Below are 27,995 nucleotides of genomic sequence, written 5' to 3'. Positions count from 1 at the left end.
CTTCAAACCTGCTGCAGGATGAACGGTGTCCTCTCCGGAAAATCCCTATTTGCACAACCTCTCCGATCGTGCTTTTATTTCCAGCAGATCTTATAGTCTCACTAATCAGCTGGAAAGAAATATGGTGATGGGAGGTGCAGGAAGCAGAGGTCTTTCTGAGGCCTAAGGAGGTTTGTTCCAATTACGGCCTGTGCTCAAAATGCTGAGTCATCTTGGTTAGTGCTCAGAGGTCTGATGGATGGACCCTGCCTCTCTCTCTCTCTTCAAGGGCCCTGTGGAGACCTTTGATTCAAGGCTGTTTGTGCTGGCGGAATCTGGCCTAAGGAGAGCCATGTGTATTCTAAGGCCTCTAACAATCTCCCATCTCTGACAGAGTCATGGTTGCTCTCCCCTAATCTCCAAGACTGAATGTATTTTGCCTTTAACCTCTAGCCTTAGCCAGACCTGCTATGTGCATTTCAGAATCCCTGTATATTTTAAGGAGATAAGAAGGCCTGCTGAAGATTTGACCATTGCTTCTTTAGCACCTTTTTCTGTCTTTTTCTTGGGGGGTGGGTGGGTGGAGGTTCTCCTTAGAATTTTGCTGACACCGGGGTTCCTGCTCTTTTTCAGCACCACGTGCCCCCTCTGCTCCAGCCCCATGATCAGCACGTACGTTAGCCAGGACTGTAGGAGGAATTGGGACTCTTGCAGTAAGGTGTGCAAGTCATAGTTCATATGAATGCAGAAATTCAAAAGCCTTGCTTGACTTAATGGATGCTTTTTAAAGCTATAAAAAAAAGTTAGTTTTTCATGAAAGGGCAAACTAGACCAGAAGATGCTGCTGAATAAATCTTTATTCTATAGACGGTAATAAGTAAAGACCTGATACCAAAGAACTTAAGCTTTTTATTTCTTGTCCAATTTTCTCTGTGGGGGGAAAAGGTCTATGAAGCCACTCATCTGTGTCCACCTTTTTAATAACTTAGTCATGCTTTTGAATTTGCCTGGGGGAAGAGAACTCATAAGTAGATAAGACACCACGAAGTCAAAAAAGCCATTTGAAGTCATTTAGTTCACTTTTCATTTTGGGTGCTGGGAGGTGGGAAGAAGGGGAGGTACAGCTTAAAGGCAAATTTTTGTTAGGGATAGTGGCTACCTATCTCGTGTCTTCTTCCTACCCTCATGTGCTCTCCCAGTGTTTTTTTTTTCCCCTCCTTTTCCAACAATAGGTTTGCATGAAAGGAAGGTTGTGATTTACTTAGGATCCCCAAGTTTTTGTTGGGGATCTTGGCCCTTCCAAGTTTTGACAGTAAAATACTCATCCAAATTTAGACATGGAAACTTCTGGAGAGAAAGACACGCAAACCATGCATCTGACTGGAATACCTGCCTGTGAACTTACCAGACCCTCAACCCCCACCTCTGAGTAGCCAGTGTCACTCAGTGGTTACTTATTCTTGTTAATAAGGATGCATTGGGGAGTGCCTAGATGGCTCAGGCAGTTGTGTCTGCCTTCACGATCCCAGAGTCTTGGGATCGAGTCCCGCATCAGTCTCCCTGCTCGGTGGGGAGCCTGCTTCTCCCTCTCCTCCCTGATCCTGCTTTCTCTTGCTATCTCTGTCTCTCTCTCTCTCTCCCAAATAAATAAATAAAATATTTTAAAAATATATGCATTGGTTAGGAGTTTGAACAAGATTCCTTGAGCAGACATTTGAGTACGGATGAATGTTATAAAATATATATGTACAATATAGACCTACAGATAAACAGTGTATGTGAGTCATTACAGATGAACAGGATAGACCATGGGATGATACCTGTGAAGCCTTGTGGGAGGTCAGCGAGATTAACTCCTCCTTGAGCGGCTCTGACATGAGTGGCCAGGGAAGCTTCATGGATGAGTTTATATTTGAAGTGGGCAGAGCTTAGAGTAGAGAAGTGGGAATGGTGTGAATTAAGTTTCGGATATTGGGAAAGTGCATGCATGACCTCTTTGGTGGAGGTAACCTGTCTGAAACAGTTCTCAGTACTCAGAATGATGGTCCTATTTTTTTCAATTATGATGGATGTTGTTATGGGTGCTCTTTTAAAGATGAGCTTGGAATCATCTGGAATGATTTGAAAGTAATACAGTTTAAATACAAAATAATAGATATGGTAATCTCTGGAATTCATTCCATCTCCTTAGTTAGAAAACTAAGAAGATACAGGCGTGCAGCTAAGGCGTTAGTGGAATCCCTGGGTCCTGTCTAGCACACATCTTGTGCAGTACATGGCACTGGGCTTGCTTACAGAAGAAAAATTGATGGATTTTCATCCCTCCCTCCCTCCTTCTTCCTCCTTGCTTCTCTCTCTCTTTCTCTTTCTTGCATTCATCCACAAACGTATATTAATGATTGTGGGCAGAGATTGTTCTAGATCCCAGAAATAAATGCCAAGCAAGCTACCGCCTGCAGGTTTTCCTCAGAAAACAGACTGTTACAGTTCTGAATAGGAAGTATCAGGTGCTATGACAACACATACAGGAGAAGCACCTACCCCGGGTTGGTGCCCTAAGAGAGCTTCTGGAGACAGCTGGAGCCTGAAGGGCCAGTAGGAAGAAGCAGACTAAGGAGGAAGAAAGAAGGGGAAAGGAAGAGCATTTTAACTAGAGGGCAAATTCTTCAAAAGCCACTGAGCCCAAAGAAAACTCTGCCCTCCCAGGAGCCACAAGTAGTTCAGTGTGAGTGACAGTTGGAGTGAATGGAGGAAGTGGCCAGAAGCAAGGCTTCAGGGTAAACAGAGGCTAAAGAATGAAGAGCCTTGTGCACCTGCCTTATTGTAGAACATTATCCTCAGGAGAGCACAGTTGCTGTCGATGGGCTTTAAGCAGGGAAATGGAAGGCACTTCCAGAAGAGCACTGTCGCACAGGGCTGGGCAGGGGCTCGACAGACTAAAGGAAGGCAGATAGGTAGGAATGTGTTGCACTAGTCCAGGAGTGAGCTGATGGGAGCCCGGACTGGAGTGGGAGCAGCAGTTATGGAGAATACAGGGCAGGTTTTCCAGAACGATTAGAAGGTACACTTGTTCACGTGAGTGTTGTCGACGTGGGCGGTGAAGAAGGGGCAGAAATCCAAGTTGATGGCTCGGTTGCTCTCTTGGGTACAAGACCATATCCTGGAGCATTCACGGAAGAGTGAAGAAAGCAAAAGGAAACGGCTCACCACTGGTTCCACTGAGGTGGACGTCCCTGGGAAACATCCAGGGATGTTACGGATGTTCCACCTTTGCTGTCGGCTGGCCTGGCACCTGCTGGTGGTCGGCGCAGCTCGTCAGAACTGTAGTCTTACTCATGAGGAAAGTAGAGCCCAGAGAGGTGGCGCAACCCACTTAGGATTACAGAGCTACTTACGGGTTAACCCAGGTCTAACAGCTAAGTCTCCTCATTTGCCTAGGTGTGTTTCCATTCCTGTTGTTGGCTCAGTAGCCTGTGGAAAACATGTAGAGATATATTTATGTAATCATGTTGTCCCTTGCTTGAGAAGAACTGCTGATAGTAAAAATGTGGGCCATAAATCCACGTGGGGACTGTGCCCCATTTGCATCTCATTTGGTTCCATCTGCCCTGTCTTAACACAATTATGGCAACTTTGTTAGGCAAGTAGTTGCTTAATACAGTGGAAAGTCTTAATTACTCTTTAATAGCTATGTACAGAGGGAAAGTCGACCTTAATGTTTAATCATTTGGTTGTCTCTTGAAAAAGTTTATTTTGGTATTCCGTTTGTGTACTCATAAAATATATAAATGCATATTTGCTCCATTTCCATTTTCATTCCAGATTTCAGTGGCACAAAAATGTTTTCTTTTTGAAGTATTATTGCTATATGAACACAGCAAATTTAATGAAAAATTAAAAATTAAAAATCCACCCACAGTCTTTTCATAACAACAACAACAACAACAACAAAATTCAAGCTTTATGTTCTTTTACTATCTCTCCACATCCATATGGTAATTCTAATTTACATTCATTTTTCTGTTTTCTCCTACCAAATATTTTGCTGTATTGTTTGCTCGTTTGTTCATTCATTCATTCATCCATTTGCAAACATCTAAGTATCTTCTAAATGCATGGTATTAGGGGTTATAGTAGTGTCTGTCCTTACAAAGCTAACATTTGGAAAATAGAGGAATGGTTGGGTGGGTAATATGTTCATAGGTAACAAGTAAGACCTAACAGGAAAAAATTGCAATTGATTTAAGAATCATGTTAATCAAATAAACACGTTGTTTTTTTATGTTGGAGATGTAATATAACTACTTTTCTTGTTTTTTTATCATTGTTTTTATCATTGTATCAGTCAGGGTCTCTGGAGGAAATGGGTGACGCACCCAAGTTAGGGTAAATGGAGGAGGATTCCATATAGAGACATTGACACCAGGATGGGGCAGTGCCGCAGTGCTAGGGACTTTCAACCCATGTTCACCTAAAGGGCCAGAGGAGGAGACATTTTAAAAGTAAACAATTTACAAGTACCTTCAGTGTGTTAGGTAGGTGCTGTGCTCAGGGCTGACCAGAAGGGAAGTGCTGTACTGGTGGGGGGTCTTCTGCCTCCAGAGAGTGAAGAGCAGGGCAGGCAGAGGTGGGCTCACAGGAAGAGGCAGGAAGGAGACCATGTGGTTTCTCCAGCTTTGAAACTAGCTAAATGGAGGGGGTGGGAAGAAGGGCAGGTGGGAAGACTGGGTTGAGCTCAGTTGAGCTCTCAGCCAGAGCTTTTCAGTTTGGGGTTCTGGGTGGGTTCTCGTTGGGGAGGGGAATGAACAGGGAGGGCTTAGTTATATATGGACCTGGAGGCCTCTTCCCCTTCATCCTGGTGTCATACAAATATCAGCACTCTCTTGTGTGTTGTGACACAATGACAGTTGGGAAGTATCAAGTACTATCTTTGGGTTATCAAGTACTATCATTCTAGAAATTCTCCCTGTACTGTTTAAAGCTATACACTAGAGCACTGGTGACATTACTCAACTTAAATGTAATCATACCGGTAGTAGTTGTGTGAACAGTGGCCTTCCCACTGTCCACATTGGAGGCTGATGGAGCCGAGGGAAGGGTTTCATTTTGGAGAGTGTCCAGATTGAAGCACGCGATAAGCACTTCCCTCCCTGATGGAGGTATAGGACAAGGAGCAGGGGGCATGCTTACGAGGGTTGTGTGTCTTCTAAACTTGTGAATTTTGCATTGGGTGCTTTGCTGAGCATCACCAATTGGGGGAACTGTTGGCTTTGGGGAGCTAATGAATCAGTTATGCTGAACCTCCTAAGGGAAAAGGGAGTAATGGTCAGAATCCAGTAGCATCTTTAGGGCTGTAACTCTGTGTGTGTGTGTGTGTGTGTGTGTGTGTGTGTGTGTGTGTGTGTTTCTGTGTCTCTGAATGCATGAAACCTTGGCTGTGGCTCCTGTTTTCAAGGACAGTGTAGGGTCTTTACTGCTGTTAAGTTATTGATTATTCATTATTTCGTACTATTTTGCTCTCCTGATGGAGGCAGAGAAGCTTGTACAGAGATGAGCCTAGGGGTAACCTGGAAACTGATTCTGCTCCTTAATTTCAGCCATCCTCTTATCCATAATTCTTTCTCAGTATTATTGAAATGTTCAGCCATAAAGTCAAAGCTTTGCTGCTTTTGATCCTGGGGCCCCTGGGCTCCCCTTGACCTTGGGTTATCTTTTGGTTTGTCCATCTCTCTTTACCTCATATTGTAAGGTACCTCAAATCCTTTTTGGAAACAGGTGGGACTTTACTCAGTTATTGGCTAATCCATGAGTAAATTGTTTTCCTTTGTCTAAATCTAAACAGTCGGGAAGCTAGGCAAGAATTATTTCCATACCTCAGTTTTATGAGAGACAAACTTGGATCATGAGTATTTAAAAAAAAAAGTGAAATGTCTAGGAAATGATTAAGTCAGCTCTACCTTAATCTATCACAGTGTTGGATTATTTTTCTTTATACTTCAGCATCCTATACTATCTCTGTTCAGTACCCAAAGGTATTTCTAGTTATTGAAGTAGAGGGTCTCCTTAATTGTTCTCCCCACCGACGCTTTTGTCCCTATCCTGTCACTCCTGTTTGAAGCTTTCCTGTGGCTCCCATTATCATCAGATTGAAAGTCATCCCTTCCATACTGTTTGCTCTCTTCACTCTGGGTTTCCCTTGAGGTCCTTTGGCCTGACTCACTCACTCTGGACTTGAGACCTTGGAACGTACTTTCTCTGGCTTCTCCCCCTTCTTATTCTTCAGCCCAGAGGTGAGGCTGGCTAGGTTTGTTCATTATACTCCCATCTGTACCTGTACTTACTATCCCTTTTAAAACGTCAGTCCTCCTTTATAGAAGATAGTCCCCATTGGACAGATGCTGCATCGTTCTTGTTTACTGCCATATCCTCTGCTTTCTGCTCAGTGCCTGGCAAACTGCGCACTCAAGAAAGATTTGTTGGAAAAAAAATGAAATGTGTCCTTTACAGTAGTCAAGTTTTGTTGACATTAGTAAGTTGTATTTGGCAAGTACTAACAACTTGTAGGTAACTATCATTTTTAACCAATCATATATAGCCTTCCTTTTCCAATAAGCTTAGATATCTTCAATCTGCACATGATGGCAACTTTTCATGCTAGGTGATGGTTGGCACAGGGCGGGTGGGCAGAAGGTGGATTGTGTGGGCAAGTGATGGCTCGGCCCCTGGCTTCATGAACAGGCTCACAGTCTGGGAAGTGAAGCTTTACGATAAAAAAACGTTCACTTGCAAACCGTCTCCTTGGATGGCTTCGTCATAACCTCTGAACTTGGCAGAGCAGACGTCTTTATCCTCACCTTACAGCCAAGAGACGTTCCTAGCAACACCTAAGCAGGGTGTGGTTGAGCAGTTGTACCGGACATTGGCTCTGAGGATGAAGCTGACCTCGGGCCACACTGACTGGAAGGAGAGCAGTACAGAATTCCAGTAGCCGCCGGAGACCATTCTCCGTTCGGATGTATTTTTGCCTTAAACAAAGCATGTGATGAGTGGTTATCTGTTTCAGCATGGGTTTGCGTATTTAAGTACCAGGGTCATGTCACCGAAATGCCCAGATGATCTGGTGTGCTTCCCCGCCATGCTCACGACGCTTTAAATGTTCTGGTTTATTTACCCGTTTTACAGATGAGAAGCTGAGAGTCAGAGGGTGTCATTAACCAGGAAGACTCAGCTGGGAACAGGAGTCAGGATTCAGACCCAGATTTCCTGGTTTGCGTCAGGGAGGTTCTCTCCGTGCACTGACTGTGAGGGGCAGCCTTGAATGAGTGGCTTAGGGATCACTGTGTCTGAGCCGTCCTGGACCAAGATCGTTGCTATTTGGTTGTGTAATTTATTCCATGATGATGATGATTAGCCTTCTTCAGCGAGCCATTCTGATAAATTACAGGCCCTTGCTGCAGTCAAGCATCATCCATCCAAGTACGATTGCTGTACAATTTATTTTCCTCTGGGAATTGCTCCACATGCCTCCGATACAATGTGAAGGCTGCAGCCGCCTCGCTGCCTGCTGCTCAGTTCCCCTCCCTAGTTCAGCCGATTGTCGAGCGCGCTGGTGGCTGCCCAGAGAGCAGGGGTCTTCTCCATTATTCATGATGTTAGTGTCGGGTTGTCGGCTTTGGCCTGGGCAGACTGGAATGGGCTCATTGATGGCAGCAGGTGCAGCTGCTTCCTGTGGAACTGGCTGCAGCCCTGCTGCAAGCTGAGGTCAAGGGCTGCTGGGCATACGGGCTTTGCAGAGCAGAGGTGTCACCAGGGTAATTGGCAGTCTTCTCTCTCCCATGGCACAGCCGGAAACTCAACTGCAGTTTGAGCGTGGCTACGGTCCGCCAGGACTGTGTGATTCTAGATGGTGCTGGGGCTTTGTTCGAGTGATGGGGGAGACAGGATGGTTAGAGCCTCAGACCCCAGCCACAGCCAGCTTTTTAGATTCTGGATTGTTCATTCCCCATGTCTGTCTGTCTCCACCACCCAATCCCGCCACATTATTCTTCCTCCTCCTCTTATTTCATTACTAAATACAGTATATTTATTTTAGCAACTAGTCTTTGGCCTACTGAATCCTTTAGTGTTTTATTTGATGGATGCTTTTTTGGTTAGTAGCCTGGTCCCCAAACTCATTTCATTGACCCCATTTCGCGCTCTGCTTTCCATGGTGGTTTCCTTAGCTAGCCACTATTGCCAATATGCTTGGCTGCCTCAGTCCTCCACCACTCTATTGTGGCCACTGCCACAGCCCAGAAAAGCTGCAGCCACCGAATCCTAGGGACATTAGGCTCTTTCCTTCCCCGGAAATAGCTCAGTCCCATCTTTTCATTTTAAAGACCAGAGAAATGGAGCCCTGATGTGTTTAAAAATTTTGCCTGTGGGTGCTCCCATCATCAGTCTCCCTTAATGACTTCTTTCTTTGCCACTGATGACTGGCGTGGTATGGCAGACAGCAAGGGCCAGTGATAGCCCTGTGTCTGTCAGCTGGTAGTTCAGCATTGTAGCAGCAAAGTGGGGTCAGAAAACACAACAGACTTGCTTCAGCAGAATATGCATTTTTGGTGACCTGTGTCATTGGAAAGTCCAGGACAGCTGGCTACATGAAAAGAGTCAAATGTTGTCCTACGTCCATATCAGGCCTTGTGTCTTTCCTTGTTGTGGCTGTTTCCCATTGCATTGACTCCATTTTCTTGTTCCACCTGCCTTTTATCTATTTGAAGCCCAGGCCGTGAGTGCGGGGGTTGGGTAGACAAAGCTCTGCCTCTTCTCCAGCCTTCTTGGCACCCAGTCCCACTAGCCTCTGAATTTGGCTGTCATAGGGAGTACAGAGGAAGAAGTGGAGGCCACTGAGATGCATAAAGGTCACAGAGTTGGAGCGGGGAGGGCTTTTCAGGTCCCTGTCTTAGTTACTGATTGCTGCATAACAACCACCCCCCAAACCTAGTCGCTTAAAACAACAACTTATATTTGATGATTCTGTGAATCAGGAATTCAGGCAGGGCATCCAGAAGATGGCTTATAATTGCTCTCTGGTTTCTGTACCTCAGCTGGGAGCTGGCCAGACATCTCTCTCCCTTGCTCCTTCTAGTCTCCCCCACAACCCCAGTCTTCCCGTGTGACCAGTGTAGCCTTCCTCATAGCAGGACAGCCTCAGTGTAAGTCAGACATTTGGCATGGACGATCAGGGATCCGAGAGAGAATGCTCCAAGAGACAGCAAGGGGAAGCTGCTAGCTTCTTAAGGCCTGGGCCGGAAGATCTGTGAAGCATCACTTCCGTGATATTCGGTTGACCGGGCAGTCAGAGAGCCCGCCTAGATTCCAGGGGAAGAGGACCTCTTCTATTCCCAGATGGAATTACCAGAAGCCCCCAGAGAAGCTGTGATTGACCTAATTTTTCAGAGCTCTCCTCTCAGAAATAAAATGAAAACCAACGACAACTGAGGGAAAAAGTCCATACCCTCTCTGGCCAGAACACCCGCACTCACCATCTTTTGCCACCTTTTTTTGTGCTGTCTCCATGGGCCGGGTATCTAGCTTCCCCTTTGCAAGTAAGACGCTCCCAGCATGCTGCGCGTCTGAGCGGCCTCTTTGCTCATCCAGTGCTTCTCCTGCTCCCTAGTGTGATTTCTGCATGAAATCATTAGTTTCAAAACTTAATCATGTCAGTGTGGTCTGACTTTATTGTCTCCCTCCAGCCTGTGGCTGTGCCCCATGTGGTGTGTGTGCATAAACTCTGGGAGATGAGAGGGAAGGGGATACGACACTAGTCTAGAATACGGTCGTGTGTGGAGGTTTCAGTGGAAATCAGTGAACTCCCCTCTTCTAAGGATGCGGGCTTTCTCCCATTTTGGAGAAATCTTGTACCTGGTGTGAGGACATACTGTTCTTTATAGCCTTATGTTTCATGTGATCACCCAGAATACCTCCAAAGCAGGCGTTGTCTTCATGGAAATAGAAGATAATTACGTTAGTTTAGAATTTATTTACAATCTGGGACACCTGGCAAAGATTCTGGTTGTGAATCCCATGTGATGTGTGTGTGTGTACATATGCACGCACCCCTGCACGCAGAGATACGCCATATCCTTAACTTTATAGATAGGGCACAAAGAAATCCCCCAAACACATATTGGGCTTGAGGATAGGAGGAGGTAAGGAGATTATTTGAATGCAAGCAACCTGATTGTTTCCTTGCATTCATTTCCTTAATCAGCTATAATTAGAAGATGCAATTTACTGGATGTTCTTTTTGTTTTTCATGTTTTTTTTTTTTAAGATTTTATTTATTAGGCAGAGAGGCAGGCAGAGAGAGAGGGGGAAGAAGGTTCCGTGCAGAGCAGAGAGCCCGATGCGTGGTTCGATTCCAGGACCCTGGGATCATGACTTGAGCCGAAGACAGAGGCTTAGTCCACTGAGCCACCCAGGAGCCCCTTTTTTGTTTTTTAATCCTCACAAAGGGAAGGGACTGAGCCAACCATGTGTTCGGTTCTTCAGGAGGAATGTGGCTCCTGCTTATACTTGTACTTGATAGTTTCAATCCGTATTTAAAGTTTGCAGTTGCATTCTCCACCTGAGCATTTGGGAGAAGTTCTGAGCCCTGGAGATAAACAATTAGCTTCATAGAATGTTACTTCGGAAAGTTCATGGGGCACAAGTGTCCCTGGCTCAGTTCTTAGTTTCTGATGACTTGATTTCATTGTCACCCTTGGTGTCAGATACTCCTAGGCCCTTACTTTTTTAAAGGGACCATATCTAGTGTTACACTGGACAGAGAGGTCATATACTGGATGGCGGGTGGTGTCAGGAGGAGTTAGAGGATTCTAGGCCAGGTCTGCTCCCTGGGTGCCATCCCAGCTGCATACATCCCACAGCTTCGCTCCCTGTGTCACCCCTCAACTCATTTCTTAAGACCCCAGATTCCAAGCTGTGGGTATTTTGAGCCTGTGCAGGAAATGCCTCCTCTTGTAGGAAAGTAGGATTTGCTCTCTTTGCCCTTCCAGTGAACTCTTTGTTCATGTCTTTGAGTAATTGCCACTTACTCCCTCTGAATCCCTTTCTCCATATAGAATAGAATCCCAGAAGCCTGTTTACACGCTACATAAGAAGAGTACACAAAACCTGGAAGGCAGTGGTATCCTAAAGTCGGGGAACTGAGATCTAATCTGGGTCAGCCTCTGACTTGCAGTTCACGTAACCCTGGGCCACCCCCTGGCCCCATCTATGCTGCCAGCTCCCTCCGCTGCTGTAGGAATAAAACCCAGTGACATGCGAGAGCACTCTGGAAGGGGGGAAGCACTATACGCAAGAGGTTATATAATTATGTTCTGAGAACGCTCCCAGCTGTCAAGTATGACACACTGACATCCTCTCCTGGTCCTCCACTATTGGGAAGCAGCTGTCAGCTTCATTTCTGCTGCTCCCTTCTCCATATGCCAGAGCGAGGAGAAGTGAATGGATTAAAACTCTGTTGGGGTAGGGGAACCATCTGATGTGTCTTCTGTCTAGCTTTTCATCAGTGAGTATTTTAAGTTTTGATATTCCCACTGAAGCTGTAAAGGGAAGTATAGATCCAGTGTTGGGGAAGACATGGAGGGGTCAAACAGGAAAATGACATGGTGCTCTGGATATCCACGTAGGACCTGAAGAGGACTCTTCAAAACCAGAGCTGGAGTTGTCCAACCACCCATGACGTTTCCCAGACTAGTTTGTGTACCATTGGAGATGCTTCTTCATAGATCTTGAATTTCATTTCTTGTCCTTCCTCATACCCTACATCTATCCATATCTCAGGCTTAGGTCAAGGCCCTTGAACATGGGTTGTCACGTCCAGAAAGCGCTTCCATCTTGGTCACCAGAATACAAACTTTAAAGATCCAGTGCAGCTGTAACCTTTGCAAAAAGTGTTCCCTGATTCCCACTGTCACAGATGACCATTTTGTCTTTTCCTTACCTCTCTGTAAATGCCTTGGTTACAGCACCCATCACTGATGTGAAGACATCTGCCAGGTTATGGCGGAAAGTGGACAGTGAGCTTTTTGAAGGTATGAATCATGTCACCTGTCCTTGTCCTCAAGGCTTAGCAGAATTTTTGCCACATATTAAGGATTCAGCAGATTTTTAATAAGTACATGAGTGAGTTAAAAAGAAAAATAGCTAAATTGGTTTCTTACCATTCCTTCTGATTCAAGAATTAATGTTAGTGCCCCATCCAAATTCCAACTTGGAAAGCAACTCTCCTTTCCTAAGACAGGGACAGAACACATTGGATGGCTGAAAACAAACTTCCTCCTCACAGCTCTGGAAGGCCAAAAGTCTGACACCAAGTTGCTGGCAGGGCTGTGCTCCCTCTGAAGGTGCCAAAGAGTCCTTCCTTGTCTCTTTCAAGCTGCTGGGGCTCGCCTGTGATCCTTGGCCTTCACTGTCTTCTAGCTGCATCACTTCTGTGCCTGCCTCTGTCTTAACACGTCTGCCTCCCCTCCGTGCATGCCTGGGTCCACATCTCCCTCTTCTTTAAAGGACGCCAGGCCCTGGATTTAGGGCCCACCCTAATTCAGGAGGACGTCCACTTGATTACATCTGCAAAAACCCTATTTCCACATAAGGTCATGTTCACAGGTGAGAGGGTTGGGGAGTCAGGACTGAGCAATTCAACCACAACAGCACTTGGAGCTTCTGTCACGGAATCTTGACTCCTTAGCTCCCTGGCCTCCCCTCCCAGTGACTGTCTGGCTTCTGCTTCAGCATCTCTGGTACTGGGGAGTCACTTCCTTCAGGGGTAGATTTTCTGTATAGAAGTGGCAATGTTGGGGGAGTTTTTCCTCTGATGGGGCCCAACTCTACCTGCCTGCCATCCCCGTCACTCTGCAGTTGGGGTGAATATGGCATATGCTCTTACTTCCTTGAGGGGGAGGAAGGGTCACTTTTGGCTCTTGGAGATGGTGCTCTTGCCCTCCAAGGGTTTCCCTCTTGAAATTCTCTGTTTCTGTCACTCCTCATCCAGGTTGTAGTTTCATTACCAAGCTTCCTGTTTGTCAGGTGGTGAAACTAGATGAGAATCTTCCAGGTGTGATATGAGCCCAGATCAAAGCCAACACATCTGCTTCCAGAAAATCCACCTCTGTTCATGTAGCTTCAGGCACACTGTCTTGGCAGCCAACATGCACCCTTGAAACATTGACTTTTGGTTGTACGTGATGCTGCTAAGCCCTGTTCCTCCCATTTACCATCTTGAGTCCACGAGTAGGACCTGGCCTTTGAGGGATTCTACTTTCTCTGCTGCACTTGGCCTATTGTGCTGGCCCTTAGCCCCAGCCTGTTGAAACAGCTGTATCACAGAGTTGTCAGTGCACATGGGATGATGATGGATCACACTGCGGGAGGGTACAGGGAGGGACCATCACTAGAAATGAGTCTGTGTTAGAGGCTACCGTGCCGCTTCTCCATCCCCAGGCAGCTGACCAGCACAGAACCTAGATATGATTTGGCGCTAACTGTAGAAAAGGCATCAGGATTTCCACCTGTCACTCTAGCTCCTGAGATGGGGGACGGCTCCTTCATACCATTGGATGGGGTGAGGGGGATCTCCTTTGGTACTTAGGTACTAGTTGGATACAAGTAGACTCTGGTGGTCCCAACCCTTTCTCTTGGAATGAATTTGCATTTGCATTGAATGAATTAGAATAAATGAATGCCATAGATGGTCAAAACCAGAAGGGACTTGGCACTGTTCACCTAAAGGCACTATAGGGTCTGGATTAAGTACATGAGCCTGGATCAGGCAGATTTGCACTCCTGGTTTATTTGTGATTTTGGAAAATATGACTTTGTAAAATAGGATTAATAATAGTATCCACTCAGAAGGATGTTATAATTAAATGAGATAATAGGATCCAAATAGTTTTCGCTAAGCTGCCGTCAGTAAGGGAAACTGAGGCCCAAAGAAGTCAAATGATTTCTCCAAGGTCGCTCAGTGTATGCCACCGCAAACCAGGCTCTTTGGTCTAAACCTCTCCAGCACTTCAGAAATCATCTGTCTGCCTATCTGCTTTTGTTCAGAGAATAAAGAAAGGGAAATAAAATTGGTTCTTAATGCCTCCCTCACCAGAACATGGATGGAGTTCCTCTGTAGCCTCTTCGGGTGTATTTCAGATGTGTCCGTATTACCAGCGGACAACAGATGCCCTCTGGGACAGGGACAGAAGTGAAGAAGTTGCCCCAGACCTGGGTAATGTCACCCACTTCTGCTGGCCGGCCCTGGCAGCCATCTTTGCATGCCCAGCAACTACCAGAATCCTGAGGCCATGTTCTCTCTGTTTTCCATAGGCTGTGTGGACTGTATTTTCTTTCAGTTTCCCGTGAATTGGTGCATTGTGCCAGATTTCCTAAATTGCCACAATCAGTATTCTACTGCCTTGATTTTTTATGCATGCTAATGGCTTTTCTCCTTTTGAAATGTACTTGTTTCCCAGATCAGTTTTTGGAACATTAAAATAAGTGAATGAATGAATGAATGAATGAAGAATGAATGAATGAGAAAAAGAAAAGGCCCTCTGTATATTATCGTGAATTTCTGCCTGGAATTTTGTGGTGTGAATCTAGATGGGAGTACAAAAACCATTGCTCTGCAGGGCAGGAGAGACCCTGGATGACCCAGACCGAGTGAAGAGGGAGGTGGGGTTTGGGCTCAGAAAACCACTTGTCCTTGTGCACAACGGCTTGAAGGCCTGCGCTGTTTTCGCTGGCTTTCAGGAGTCCTGGCCCCTCTCTCCCACCAGCTGGATTGCTAAACTCTTACAGGGCTTTGTGCTTTGGGGGCCACCAAAGTAGCCTCCTGAGTTGGGTGATAGCCTTCTGCCCTTATTCATACAGGATTATCTGTATACATTTTACCAGAGGCATGGGGCTTCAGTCTTCATAATCTCTGCTTTAGTTTTCTTTGTACATCTTACCTTTCAGACAGAGGAACCCCTCACTGGTCTTACACTCTTCCCTCTGCCTATGATGTCTGCTCTGGCCCCTCACTTCCCATCAGTGTCTTGTTTTTTCTGAATACCATCCATCACTTAAAAATGAGATCAGTGTTGGGGCGCCTGGGTGGCTTAGTGGGTTAAAGCCTCTGCCTTCGGCTCAGGTCATGATGTCAGGGTCCTGGGATGGAGCCCTGCATCGGGCTCTCTGCTCAGCAGGGAGCCTGCTTCTCCCTCCTCCTCTGCCTGCCTCTCTGCCTGCCTCTATGCCTACTTGTGATCTCTCTCTCTCTCTCTCTTTCAAATAAATAAATAAAAAATCTTGAAAAAAAGTGAGATCAGTGTTGTCTGCTTCATAAAGCCGCCTCTGATTTCTGTTTTTGTTCATTGATATATTCATTGCTTTCAGTAAACATTTTATTAAATATCTCCTAAGTGCTGTGCTCTGTGCTATGGCTGCAGCACTGAAGAAACAGAAAAAGATCACTGTCTGTGGCCTTCCCATTCTATTGCAGAAGAAAGAGAGAGAGAGAGAATATGTGTATACACGATGTCAGATGGCAAAGTGGGGATGGGGAGGTCATCTGGAGTGGAATGGTCCAGGAGTGAGGCCTTCCTGCCAAGGCCATATTTGGAATCAGGATCTGAAGCTCGAAGTACTGTCTTCCTCCTCTGACTGTCCTCCCTCTGCCTTCCTCTGATGTGGATGGGACTGTGTTGGGGGGCAGGAGAAAGGAAGCTGTGCACACAGTTGCCAGTGCTGCCTGGCATTTTGTCTTTGGTGCTTCTGAAGTGATTTTGGAGCCTTTATTGCTGACTTGGCTTATTACGCTGCCATTCCTAGTGAACTAGAAGCAAGATGTAGTCTGTATTGTGTCCTATTGTTCAAGGAGGGGCCAGGGAATCCCTCTGGGTCCGTGGTCTTTAGTGACAGTGCTGTTGCTCTGTAAACCCAGCACACAAGAGTCCCTTCCAAAGGCATCATTTTCTCAACCTTAAAATAAGGCAGTTGAGTATCTGGCCCCTCGGCACGCTTCCAGTTCCGAGGTCCCTCCACCTGATACCATGAAATTCTAGTTCAGGTCGCATTGTGTGCAGGATGCTTGGCTGACGATGCCAGCTCACGGACTGCCCCACTGCCTGTGGTGCGGTCTGTGCCCTGTAGGGAGCACCTCCTGCACCCTAGGAGAGCGTCCTCTCCAGCCGGATCAGGAGCACCCTTGTGACAAGCCTGGGAACATACCTTGCCCCGTTTCTAATGCGCAGTGGTGGGCTCTGTGTTCAGGGTGAGTTAACTAATAGTTCCATGCATTTCTCTGTCCATTATTTATTGAATGCCTGGAGAGGCCAGTTGGCCCGGTGATAGATACCGGAAATACCTCACCCATGAGTCCCCTAGAAGTTCATAACATGTCAGATGAATAATAGCATTTTTAGTGCACTTTGTTCTTTTCCTGGTGCTTTCAGTTCTGCTCTCCTACTGATCCCCAAACATCCCTGTGATTGAGGCAGAACTGATTATACGAAATTACCTTTTGGGCCCTTTAAATGATAAGAATGCAAATATATGACTTCGCAAAGAGAGACCACACACAAGAGCAATCAGTTTCAGTTGTGCCGGTGGCCTGGACTGTGGAGTCCGACCATGAGACAGTGTCCTTAGGGGCAGGACGTGGGGATGGAGACATAGGCCCGTTCTCTCCTTTGGTCTTGGGTCCCATGAGCCTTTTATGGTATATCCATGAAATCATGTGGTCCCTACTTTTGGGGTGATTCTAGGGATTTCCAGAGCTGCTTTTAACATACATGATTTTTGCCTTACCCATTGATTTGGGAACCGAGTTCTTGGTGTAAAAATTCCCGCTTTTTCCCACATCACAGATGAGGAAATGGTCTTGGAGGGAGGAGTGTTCCTCCTGTCTCTGCATAGGAGGCTGAGTTAAGCATATGCCTTCCTCACCTGCAACCAGGGCTCCTTCTTCATGAGCCTCATTTTTGTCGTTCCACGGGGCTCACATAACTGTGGACTGGGATGCCTCCGGGGAGAGGAGCTCGTCCAGGAGCTGGCAGGACGTTCATGTTGGACGGATGATAAGAGAGTGGTTTCCCTTTGAGTCTTGGGCGGCTCTGGACTGCCTTGGGCTCCTTCTGGCCAGGGTTGGGGACGCCTGTTCGGAAATCTGTAGCTGCTTCTCTTCTGGCAACTAATGAATTCTGACTGACTTTGAATGCTCCCCCGACCCAACCGCAGTTCTTTAAAGCCCGTCTTCCACATGGAATTGGCAGGTGCATTTAATTGTTCGGGAGCCAGAAAAAAATGCTTTGTTCTTTGTTCCTGCATTATGCCATTTCAGAATATCTCTGCTGCCACAAATTGCTGAGGCTGTTCAATTTGGGCCTTAAATTGGCTCTCTCTGAGCAGATCTTTCAATTTATATTCCAAGGCCTGTTCTTTTTGATTACGCATTCAGGGTATCCGTTAGGTTTCTTAATCTATTTATTCATATTTATTTTTGCCTTTCTCTTCCCCTTTTAAATCTCCTCCACGGTGAAAAACATGCAGTTGTGGGAAATGCAGGTATTTCTTTCTCTTGTCTGGCCACCGATGCTTATGATTCTTTTTTTTTTTTTAATAAATTTTTTTTTACGTTATTTATTTATTTATTTGACAGAGATCACAAGTAGGCAGACAGGCAGGCAGAGAGAGAGGAGGAAGCAGGTTCCCTGCTGAGCAGAGAGCCCGTTGTGGGGCTCGATCCCAGGACCCTGGGATCATGACCTGAGCCGAAGGCAAAGGCTTAACCCACTGAGCCACCCAGGCGCCCCAACACTTATGATTCTTAAAAAATTTTTTTAAAGTGTTTCCTTTGTAAGTATGTTCCTGCACTTAGATCTCAAGGAGGCAGCAGGTTATCAGGGAACAAGAGAGACACCCAGGAAATCATGTTCCAAAGTTCATAAAACATGCCAAGTGCAACTCCAGGTTCTGGGGTAGAGCTGTGGGAGAGAGAATCTGGGTCTCTGTGCTCACGGTGCTGAGAGTCTGGATTCCTCTGTATTTCCTCATTTTTCCTGCGGGGGGAGGCATCGTGAGTCTCATTCACCTGTGAGGAACTGAGGCTCACAGTGCTGACAGCAGTTGTCTGAGCTCACACAGAAAGAATTGAGGGTGGCTTTCAGCCCCAAGTGTGGAGGCCCTGGTGCTAGTGGTAGAGCCTGTGCTCAAGGAGGATATTGGTATTTCAACTTGACCTCTAAACGGGTATGGTGGGGGCAGCCCTTCTCAAGCACAGTTGGAGTCTCTCCTCACTTCCTCTCGTCTGAGCGCTGGAAACATTACAGTATGTAGACCCCCAGTGCTCCCTTTTTCTTGCTTTACGACTTCTCTGAAGCTCCAGTGTCTATGCATGAAATGGATGGGCTTGGAGAAGGAGGAGGGAAGGAGGATGGAGAGGCTAATATTCAAGGGAATGGGTTCTGGCATTGACAGACGTAGTCCCGACACAGACACATATAGGAAATATTTAGCATGGTGCGGAATAAATATTTGCAGCCTTTATTTTTCTATTGTGGTTACAGTTTGAGGTGAACCCAAATTTGGTTGAGTGTCAAATGATAAAAATCACATTGCATTAAATGCTACCTTGGTGTGAAAAACTAGCTGTTACAGAAGTGCCCCGTAAAGAAAGGAAGGTTGAGTTCCAACAGGGCCATCGTGGACCAGAGGGGCTGTGGGATGGCATGGGGCCATGGACTGCAGTGGCCTGAATGGAAGAAGAGCTTGGAGGGCTGACATGGCCGGTGGGATGACTGGGCTTAGCAGTCCAGGCTGAGGAACTGAGGCCTCCTTCACTCCTTCGCTCGTTCTTTCATTTATGATGTCGGGGTATGCGGAGGTTGGAGCAGAGTCCGTATGCTCAACTTTGTCAAAGGCGATTAAAACAGTCTCAGTGGGAGAGAGATGATGAGGGCGGGACTCGTGGGCCGTGATGATGGGGAAGAAAAGTAGCCGAGAGAAATCAAAGGTGATAAGATGGTTTAAAAGCACTTTGAAGGGTCTGGATTTCTGGGTGGTCATCAAAGTAGCAATAGGCAAACCCAGGCTAATGTGGAAATGTAGTGAAGAGTGCTACAGGCAGAGAATCAGGGGCGTGGTGATTAAAGTGACCTGGCAAAGACTGTGCAGAGGGCCTGTGGTGGGGACCGAGTTCTGAAGATTCTAAGACTCGGTTTGAGCATTTTCTGGACAACTGGGCTTCCCCTGCTTCTTTAGCTGTCTCCTGAATTATGTCAGCCACATTGGTGCATTTTCTTTTGTTCCAATTATTTTAAATTTTCTGTATTTACAGGCTTTGGATTCTAGGAAATGCACGAAAGAAGTTTTTTTTCCCCTCTCCAACAGAAAATGGAGAGACCGTATCCTCTTCTAATTTGAAGTGACCCTTTACTTCCTCTTCTGTTTTTCCTTTCTTTAAAAATGTCTGAGAAAACAACCTTAGGACATCTCTGTGGAACAGGTTGCAAGGATGGTTCAGCTGAGTGCTAGAAGACACTTAAGAATTCTTTATGGCCTGCCTGCTCAGGCAAAGAAACCGTTGCTTTGAAATATGGGCCTGTTTCCTATGGTGTTCCGTCTCCTTATGAACGTCCTTTCTAGTTCATTTATTTTTTGTAGCCATTACACAGATTAAAAAGAGGCCGTAAATCCTGCTGCATGTTGGAAACCGGTGCTGTGCGGCCCGATCGCCATCTCTGGTCAGGCGCTCAGACGGAAGGGTAGGACAGGCTCCCCTTCTCCCCTCTCTCCTCCTGAACTGGTCTGTCCAAGTTCTGCTGTTTGATCATTTCCCCTGTTGGCAGAACCTGCCTCTGACCCTCAGCCACAGTGAATGAGTGTGTGCTTGTGTGCTGGCCCTACTCCAGATGCCTGGGGGACAAAACTTTGCCTAAGTTGGCCAATCCTTCCTCACAGCTGCTTGGTTGTTCTAATCTTTGTTGATATTTCCTAGAAAATTTTGGCTCCACATTTGTCATTGGTTACTTAGTTTCTCTGACATTTAGCTTGTCTTTCTGTTGGGGACTGTCAGGGATTCAGTGATGAGACTAAGATACAGTCCTGGAAATAGCTCTGGAAGAGAAAAAAGAGGAATGATACGTTTTTTTCTTAAAGTGTTGTAGTTCAGGGTGCCTGGGTGGCTCAGTGGGTTGAAGCCTCTGCTTTCGGCTCAGGTCATGATCTCAGGGTCCTGGGACTGGGATCGAGCCCCGCATCAGTCTCTCTGCTCAGTGAGGAGCCTGCTTCCTCCTCTCTCTCTCTGCCTGACTCTCTGCCTACTTGTGATCTCTATCAGTCAGATAAATAAATAAAAAAAAAAAAGTGTTGTGGTTTTAGGGGAGCCTGGGTGGCTCAGTGGGTTGGGCCTCTGCCTTCAGGTCAGGTCATGATCCTGGGGTCTTGGGATCGAGCCCCGCATCGGGCTCTCTGCTCAGCGGGTAGCCAGCTTCCCTTTCTGTCTCTGCCTGCCTCTCTGCCTACTTGTGATGTCTCTCTCTCCCTCTTTCAAATAAATAAATAAAATCTTTAAAAAAAATAGTGTTGTGGTTTTAGTATGCTTACAAAATTGTGCAGGGATCACCACGATCTAACTGCAGAACACTTTCATCGCCTCAGGAGCAAAGCCCATACCCGCTAGCCGTCGCTTTCCCTCCCTCCTTCCTGACACCCTCTGGCATTCACTAATCTACTTTCTGAATCCAGGGTTTTGCCTATTCCAGACATTCCACATAAATGGAATTATGTAATACATGGCCTTTCGTGTCTGGCTTCTTTCACTTAGCATAATGGTTTCAAAGCTCAACCCTGGTGTAGGCCGTAGTAATACTTCATTACTTTTTGTAGCCAAATAATATTCCATTGTGTGGATAATCACATTTTTTATGGGAGTAATATCTTGAGTAGTATCTTTGAATGTTTTCTATCCTCATTGTTCCATGAGCTTTATCTTTTAATTTTTTTTTAGATATTTTTTAAGGATTTTATTTATTTATTTGAGAGAGAGACAGAGAGAGCCCAAGCAGAGGGAGGGGCAGACGGAGAGAGAGAAACAGGCTCTCCACTGATCAGGGAGCCCGTTGTGGGACTCGATCCCAGGACCCTGAGATATGACCTGAGCCAAAGGCAGACTGAGCCACCCAGGGGCCCCCAAGCTGTATCTTTTTAAATTCATGTATCTTCCCATCAAACCTACTTGGTAACCATGATTATAATCACCATGTTATACCAAAAGAAGCAGGCAGAGATAGGCCACACAGCCAGTACTTGGCCCCGTAGGCTTGATGTGACTACAGTCATGAGTTCTTACCCAGCACACAATCTATGCCCCTTCCCCACCACCTTACAAATTAGAGAACATAAGAAATATTTAAAAATGATTATGAACATGGGAGGAAGTTATGCAGGGTTCTGCTGTGAGGGTGAGTAGCTCAGAGTTGGGGGTGGCCTGTGCTGTGAGGTGGTGATGTAATGTGGGTTGTGCTCAGAAGCATTCCTGCATGCCCTTTGGATTATGGCACACAGTGGATTGAGGCCTGCAAAAGTGTTTAGGGCACATGGGGATGGGGTGGAGCTCTCATTCACTGCCAGGTTTGGTCCTGATGACTTAGGCGGTGGGTGGGGCTGAGCCCGAGGCCAGGAGTTTTCAGATAGTCCGTGCACCTGGGTGGGGCTGGGCAGGCAGAAACTCGAGAGCAAGCTGCTCTTTTTTGCTGGAATGTAGAGGAGGACATGCAGGGAAAAGGGTCACATCCGGCTTATCATCTGTGTGACTCGTGTGGGAATGAAGGAGAGATAACCATGGGTGGGTGCCAGAGAGCCTGGAACATGCAGTTAAAGAGTCCATGCAGTAGGGGCCTTGAGGGGCGTGGAAACCTGCAGCAGTGCCATACTGGCTTCTTGAGCAGTGTCTGTCTCGCCCAAGTCCATCCAGATTTCTGGTACGCTGCTGGAGCTTCTGTCCAGCACCTGGCTGGGGGACACGCTCCATGTCCCTTCCGATGACATTATAGAGTGCACGTCTGGGAGATGGGAATCTCAAGGCCTAGTCTTTGCTTTAGTGGAGTCCTTCGGTTTGTCCTGTGATAGAATACTTCTGTCCCTGGCAATTCAATTATTCATTCAACAAATACTGGAGGCCCTACTGTCTGCCCAGGTAGATTCAAGGCCCTTGAGACACATTGAACAAAATGGATAAGGACTCCTTCTCTCTTGGAACTCAGACATTCTATGGGGAGAAGCAGACTATAACAATTGACATGATAACACATTGTCATTTTGTTCTTATTTAACACATTAAGTGTTCTTAAACAAAGAGTAAATGGGATGGGAGGAGGTCTCAGTGTTAAATAGAATAAGAGGGCGATGTTGAAACAAAAACTTGCAGATGGTTAAAGATGAGCAGTGGGAACATCAGAGGAAGTCTTCCACCCAGGGGAGAATTGGAAGATGTTCACAGAATGGTGGGGAGGTGAGTACAGCAAGTGTGAGCATGGATGGAAAGTAGGGGCAAGGCTTATCAGCCCTCTGCCCCTGGGAGGACTCCGGCTTTTCCTCTGAACGAAAAATAGCATTTCAGGACTGAACGGAGAAGTGACACATTTGCACATGAGCTTTAAAATCACCCCATGGCTGCAGCAGTGAGAATCTTATAATGGTATTGAATCTGTGATATGCTAAGTGCACTTCTTTGAGTAGACAGATTACTCAAAAAATTAAAAATCATGCCTGTGGTAGGTACAGAGCCTGGGGAGTTCTGGAGTCCTCTGTTAGACCTTCAGGGGCCTTCCAAATGCATTTCTTTTCATGCCTGTCATCAGAGCCTCAAGGCGGGAAGTGCCTACTTTCTCACGCAGAAGTTTGCCACACCTTGGTTGTAGTGTATGTGTTTTCCTGCTGCTGGCTGTCTATGAGTGGTCTCTGGATTTTATTTGCTATAGTAAGACTCAGCAATAAGTACTAAATCATTTACATACATTAAGCATATACTTTAAGAAATATAGATATAGCCTGGGTGGCTCAGTCGTTAAGCGTCTGCCTTCTGCTCAGGTCATGATCCCAGGACCCTGGGATCCCAGCCCCGCTTTGGGCTCCCTCCTGCTCCCTCTAACCCTCCCCATTCTCGTGCTTTCTCTCTCTCTCTCAAATAAATAAATAAAATCTTTTTTTAAAAAAGAAATACAGATATTACAGATATATGCATATAGCACGTAGCCTCTGGAAACTGATGTATTAAATTGCTATAGGTTGATTTATTCCATTTCATAAGGTTTTCTCCAGATTAGAAATATGCATGCAGGGACGCCTGGGTGGCTCAGTTGGTTAAGCAGCTGCCTTCGGCTCAGGTCATGATCCCAACGTCCTGGGATCGAGTCCCACATCAGGCTCCTTGCTCGGCAGGGAGCCTGCTTCTCTGTCTGCCTGTGCTCGCTCTCTCTCCCTCTGTCTCTGACAAATAAATAAATAAAATCTTTAAAAAAAAAAAAAAGAAATATGCATGCAAAAGTGTACTTTTAGTCTGCAGAATACTAGGTCTTTTACGCAATCCCCATTTAGATCAGACAGTAGTCACATTATCTCCTCCATGAATGGACACCCTCTTAGAGAATAAATGTAAAAAAGTACTGATGTCATTTATTTGTCTGGCTTCATGTGGGGCCTTTTCAGGGCCAGAATTTTTCAAATATGCCTCCAGTATTTGAAATCCATGTTACATTTGTTGTACTGCTTTCTCCCCTCCCCATTAGAGATTTGTGGGATAGCTCCTTGGCAAAATGTCAATGCAAATGTTTGTAGAGGTGGGCGAATGAATTAAAAAGCAGAGTAGGCATTTAACTGGCAGACTGAAGGGAAAATGTCAGTTTCTGTGGGTTAAGCAGGATCTTTGCAGCATATTTAGCACTTGACTTCTTCCAAATTTGTCTACATGAAATAACCTCTCTGTTTTCACACAGGAAATATTTGAATAACTTTGAAATATGTGTGTAATGCTGGGTATGTGACCAGATGGAAGAGCATTTCTTGGCCGATAAGTGTAAACAAGCTGCCACTAATGTTACAGCTGTAGATATAAATATACTTTGGTTGGTCATATTTTATTTTTGAGAGTGTTCAGGACTTGGAAGCAAAGCCCAAATGGAGTTTCTATTTGAATTTTGTTGACGGAGCCTTCATTTGTGTCCATTTCACCTGCCCTTATTGGCTGGAATGTATTATCCCAACGTCACATGAATACAGGTGTTTACATTTTCCAGAGCGTGTCCAGATTATCATTTCCATCACTGGTTCCCTGGGGCAAGTGCTGTGCAAACAGCTTTCGGATATTGTAGTTAAAGAAAATTGTCGTCCGAGTGGGTAGGTTACTGAGTTTGCAGAGAGTATGGGCGACCGGTCTGCTGTATTGAATTGGGATACGCTGGTCCTGCAAGAACTTTGATTGTGGGGTGTTATGGGGAAGAATAATGGTATTACAACCTATAACCATCGTTACAACCTAAAAACGAAGGAAGGTAAAGTCACTGCTCTGCATCAGGAATGGTCCTGTCACATACTTTCTTCCTTCATTCATCTCTTAGGTGGATTGATCGTATTCCTAATTTATAATGAGGAAAATTAGTCTTTGAGAGACACTAGTCCCAAGATCCCTAGAAAGTCAGTGACAGGGCCAGGATTTGGACCTAGTTCTAATCTACTTAAAAGCCCGTGTTCTTTTTACTGTCTTGGTTATCTCCAGGGAAGCAGCAAGGTCATGTTTGTTAAGCACACCCCAAAAGATTTTGTCTGATAGAGCTTATGTTTCTTAGTCTCTAGATAGTTAATGGAGAACCCATGACTTTACCTGATTATGACTTTATTTTCAACACTTAATCAGCTAAGCAATGTTGGTGTTCAGAGACCCATCATCTAGATCTTGTTCTGCGAAATAATTGTGTGATTATCTTGGGGATGAATAAATCCTTAGGTTTCTTCCAGCTCTGTGACCCAAGACCATGAAGGCTCCTTCTAGGGTATTTCTAGAGTGCCTGCCTCAATGTGGTGGTAAGTCTTCTCCAACTGAACTGTAATTGTTACCTCCAAATAAAAGGGTTCAGGGAACCCTGAAACCAGATCACCTGGGGGCTCATAAATTAATTGGCATTTAATAAAAATGTTTGCAAGAATCAGGGTGCCCATGCACACACTTGCCTATGCTTGTACCGCACTCTTGCATCTTGACACAGGTATGATGGAAAAGCAACACTAGTTAAGTCCCCAAGAAAACTCAGACTAAAAGGTCGTGATATGTGGAGCAGGAATGATAGGTGGTCCCTGTTTTTGTTATTTTAGGGAGCTCTTTCCAGCAGTGTCTCAGTGCAGCTTGGTCACATGATGGCTGTTTCTCTGATTTTAAAGGAAATTGCCTGGCTTTCTGGTTCAGGGTATTTCTGGTGTGTTTCTAGTAGAAAGAGATTTGTCTGGGGTCCCAAATCTCTGAGTTCCATCAGAGGTAATGCTGTGGGTGGATGGGAGGGGGATCAGTGGTGTGGATTTATATGTGTGCACGTGAGTACATTGGTGTGGTTTGTCACGTGGCGGAGTTGGGGCAGGGGAGAAGGAGCAGCGTACCAGGCAATTAGATATAAAAATAAAATGGAAGGGACACCTGAGTGGCTCAGTCGGTTAAGCGTCTGCCTTCGGCTCGGGTCATGATCTCAGGGTCCTGGGATCCAGTCCCGCGTCTGGCACCTTGCTCTGCAGGGAGCCTGCTTCTCCCTCTGCCTGCTCTGCCTGTTCTGCCTGCAGCATTCCGTGCTTCTGCTCTCTCTCTGACAAATAAATAAATAAAATATTAAAAAAAAAAAACGGAACAAAAGAAATGCCAAAACAGCCTACATTATAGGAGTATGGTGAAAATTTACTGAAATAATACATATGAAGTGTTCTCAGTCTGGCATCTAGTAAGTACTCAATAGATACTGTTTTTTAGGTTTTTGCTATTGCTTCCATTACTGTTAATATATATTTATCAAATGTGCATGGGAGAAAGACTTCTGAATTACTAAGATATGCTGTGTTTTATAACTTGATAGAGTTAGATGATGATTGCTGTGATTATGGTATAAGCCAGACAGTTGAAGGATGTATCCAATGAAGTTTTTATAATGATTTGGCTGAAGGCATTATTTTAGACAATAAAGCAAATGTGGACTCTTGGGTGCCACTTGTTCATCGTCTGTGGTAGAGAGGGCAAAGTGAGTGACCAGGGCGAAATTTGAACCTCCTTCCCGAGAGGCCTTTGTGGCGGGGAGGAGGAATGGCAAAGATGATCAACCTGGCAGGGTTGAAAAACACTAACACGCTGAGATGTGAATCATGGGCTGAGGAGGCCAAGACTTTCCTCACCTTTGCGACCCTCTGTCTTGTGATGGAGATTTATGACTGGAGCATAGCTAAGGACACCTGCCACGTCAGGGGATGGAGAGAAAGTGTGCCCTAAATGGCAGTCGTGGTCATAGACACAAGATGGTCTCCACCACAAAGATCACCAGGGACTTGGTGATGAGAGCCTTTTTGGAGGGCAAGACCACTTGCCCAAGTTAGGAGTGGTACATTGTTCTTCCTGCGGCTCCTAACTGATGAAAGTGGTTGGAGTCTCTTTTCCCCTGGCTCTTAATTACAAAAGGAGAAAACCTTACTCAGTAAATTAGGTCGTCCTGCCATCCTCTCAAACTCTTCAGGCTTCTTCATCACTTACTCTGCAACTTTTGAGCTTCCCGAGGAAGTGGAACAATGAATGCGTGTGTTTCTTTTAATTTTGAATTCGATTTACTTAGCAGCCAAGCCTGCAGTGAGTGGAGGATCACACTTGTTCAGGAGGCTGTTAATCACCGACTGTACAAGTTCCAAGTGGGAACTGACGGGCCAGAGCTTTGGTCTCGTTGACGTTCCTTTGGAGGAAATAAGAAGAGAGGCTGCCAGCCTCCTGGTTGAGAGACGGGAGGTTTAGAAGTGGACTTTCTCCTGCAGATTAAAAAGAGGAGCCTCTTTGCTTCTTCAGGTTTCTCTTTTTCAAGTAAAATGTGTGGGTAAATGGTGTCCTTGTGAAGGAGCAGGCTGGAATCAGGCTACGGGAGTTAATGCCAGGAGGGGGTCATGTTGGGGGGAAGGGTATCAAAGCATCTCTCCTTCTGGAGTTCCCAACCTGTTGGAGTTTGGGAGCCCTGTCATGGGGGTATCTGAAGCCTCCATCTAATTTCTCTCAGTGGGTTTTGTTGGCTCCATTTGCCAGAGGAGAGAACTAACAGGAGAGACCCGCTTGTAAACAGCAGTGCATGGTGCCATTTTGTTGACCTCCCTCACCTGTGTTTCTGGATTGCGATTGAAGCTTTGGCGTCACAGGAGCTATGTGTCATCATCTGCTAATTCACCCATCAGTCAGTGAGAGGAAAGGAAAGGGGAAGGTGAGGAGGGCTGCAGAGAGAATAATGGTCTAAACTCATTCCCTCCTAAAAGGTTGAAAGTGGTATAAAAACTAACTTGAACATTGATGGCCATCGTCCCTCCAGGCGCTATCACTGCAGAGGCAAGGACACGGAAAATGAGAGGGCCTGGCTCCACTGTTGTGTCTCCTTGGGCTGGCTGGGTGGGGAGGGACCCCTTCAGGTGGTTTGGGTGTGAGTTTCTGGCCAAGGGAGGCTGAACTAGAAGATAGGATAGGATTGAGCAGATATCAAACCCTGGATCCTAAGAGCATATTTCATAATCAGCAGATGAAGTAAGCATGGTATGAAAGGAGCCAGGAGAACAGAGCTCTGGTCCCAGTCTGGCAGACTGGATTCCATCTGCACGTGGGGAGCAAGTTCCAGAAGGCTCCTTATCTGCTGTGCTTGGAGGCGGGCCTGGGCTGAGGTTGCTTAAAAGCCTGGGCTGAGGACTGTGTAGGCACCTCTCTCTCTCCTGTCATCATCTTGACAGGT

General features: G+C 46.0%; 1 protein-coding gene across 3 annotated transcripts in view; it reads left to right on the top strand.

The window, feature by feature from the left end:
• Positions 1–27,995, top strand: part of LOC116862374 (protein MB21D2) — a 109,530-nt gene that overhangs the window by 34,958 nt on the left and 46,577 nt on the right. The window contains exon 1 of one of the 3 annotated variants that reach the window (XM_032849653.1): positions 678–697. The exons of the other annotated variants lie outside the window; for them this stretch is intronic. The gene's annotated coding sequence lies outside the window, so the exon portion shown is untranslated. Of the gene's footprint in view, positions 1–677; positions 698–27,995 lie in introns of those variants that run through there. 3 annotated transcript variants of the gene reach the window in all.

Source organism: Lontra canadensis, unplaced genomic scaffold (genome assembly GCF_010015895.1).
Source record: "Lontra canadensis isolate GAN:19392208 unplaced genomic scaffold, GSC_riverotter_1.0 scaffold237, whole genome shotgun sequence".
NCBI lineage: Eukaryota > Metazoa > Chordata > Mammalia > Carnivora > Mustelidae > Lontra > Lontra canadensis.
This window is presented reverse-complemented; position numbering and strand designations above follow the sequence as displayed.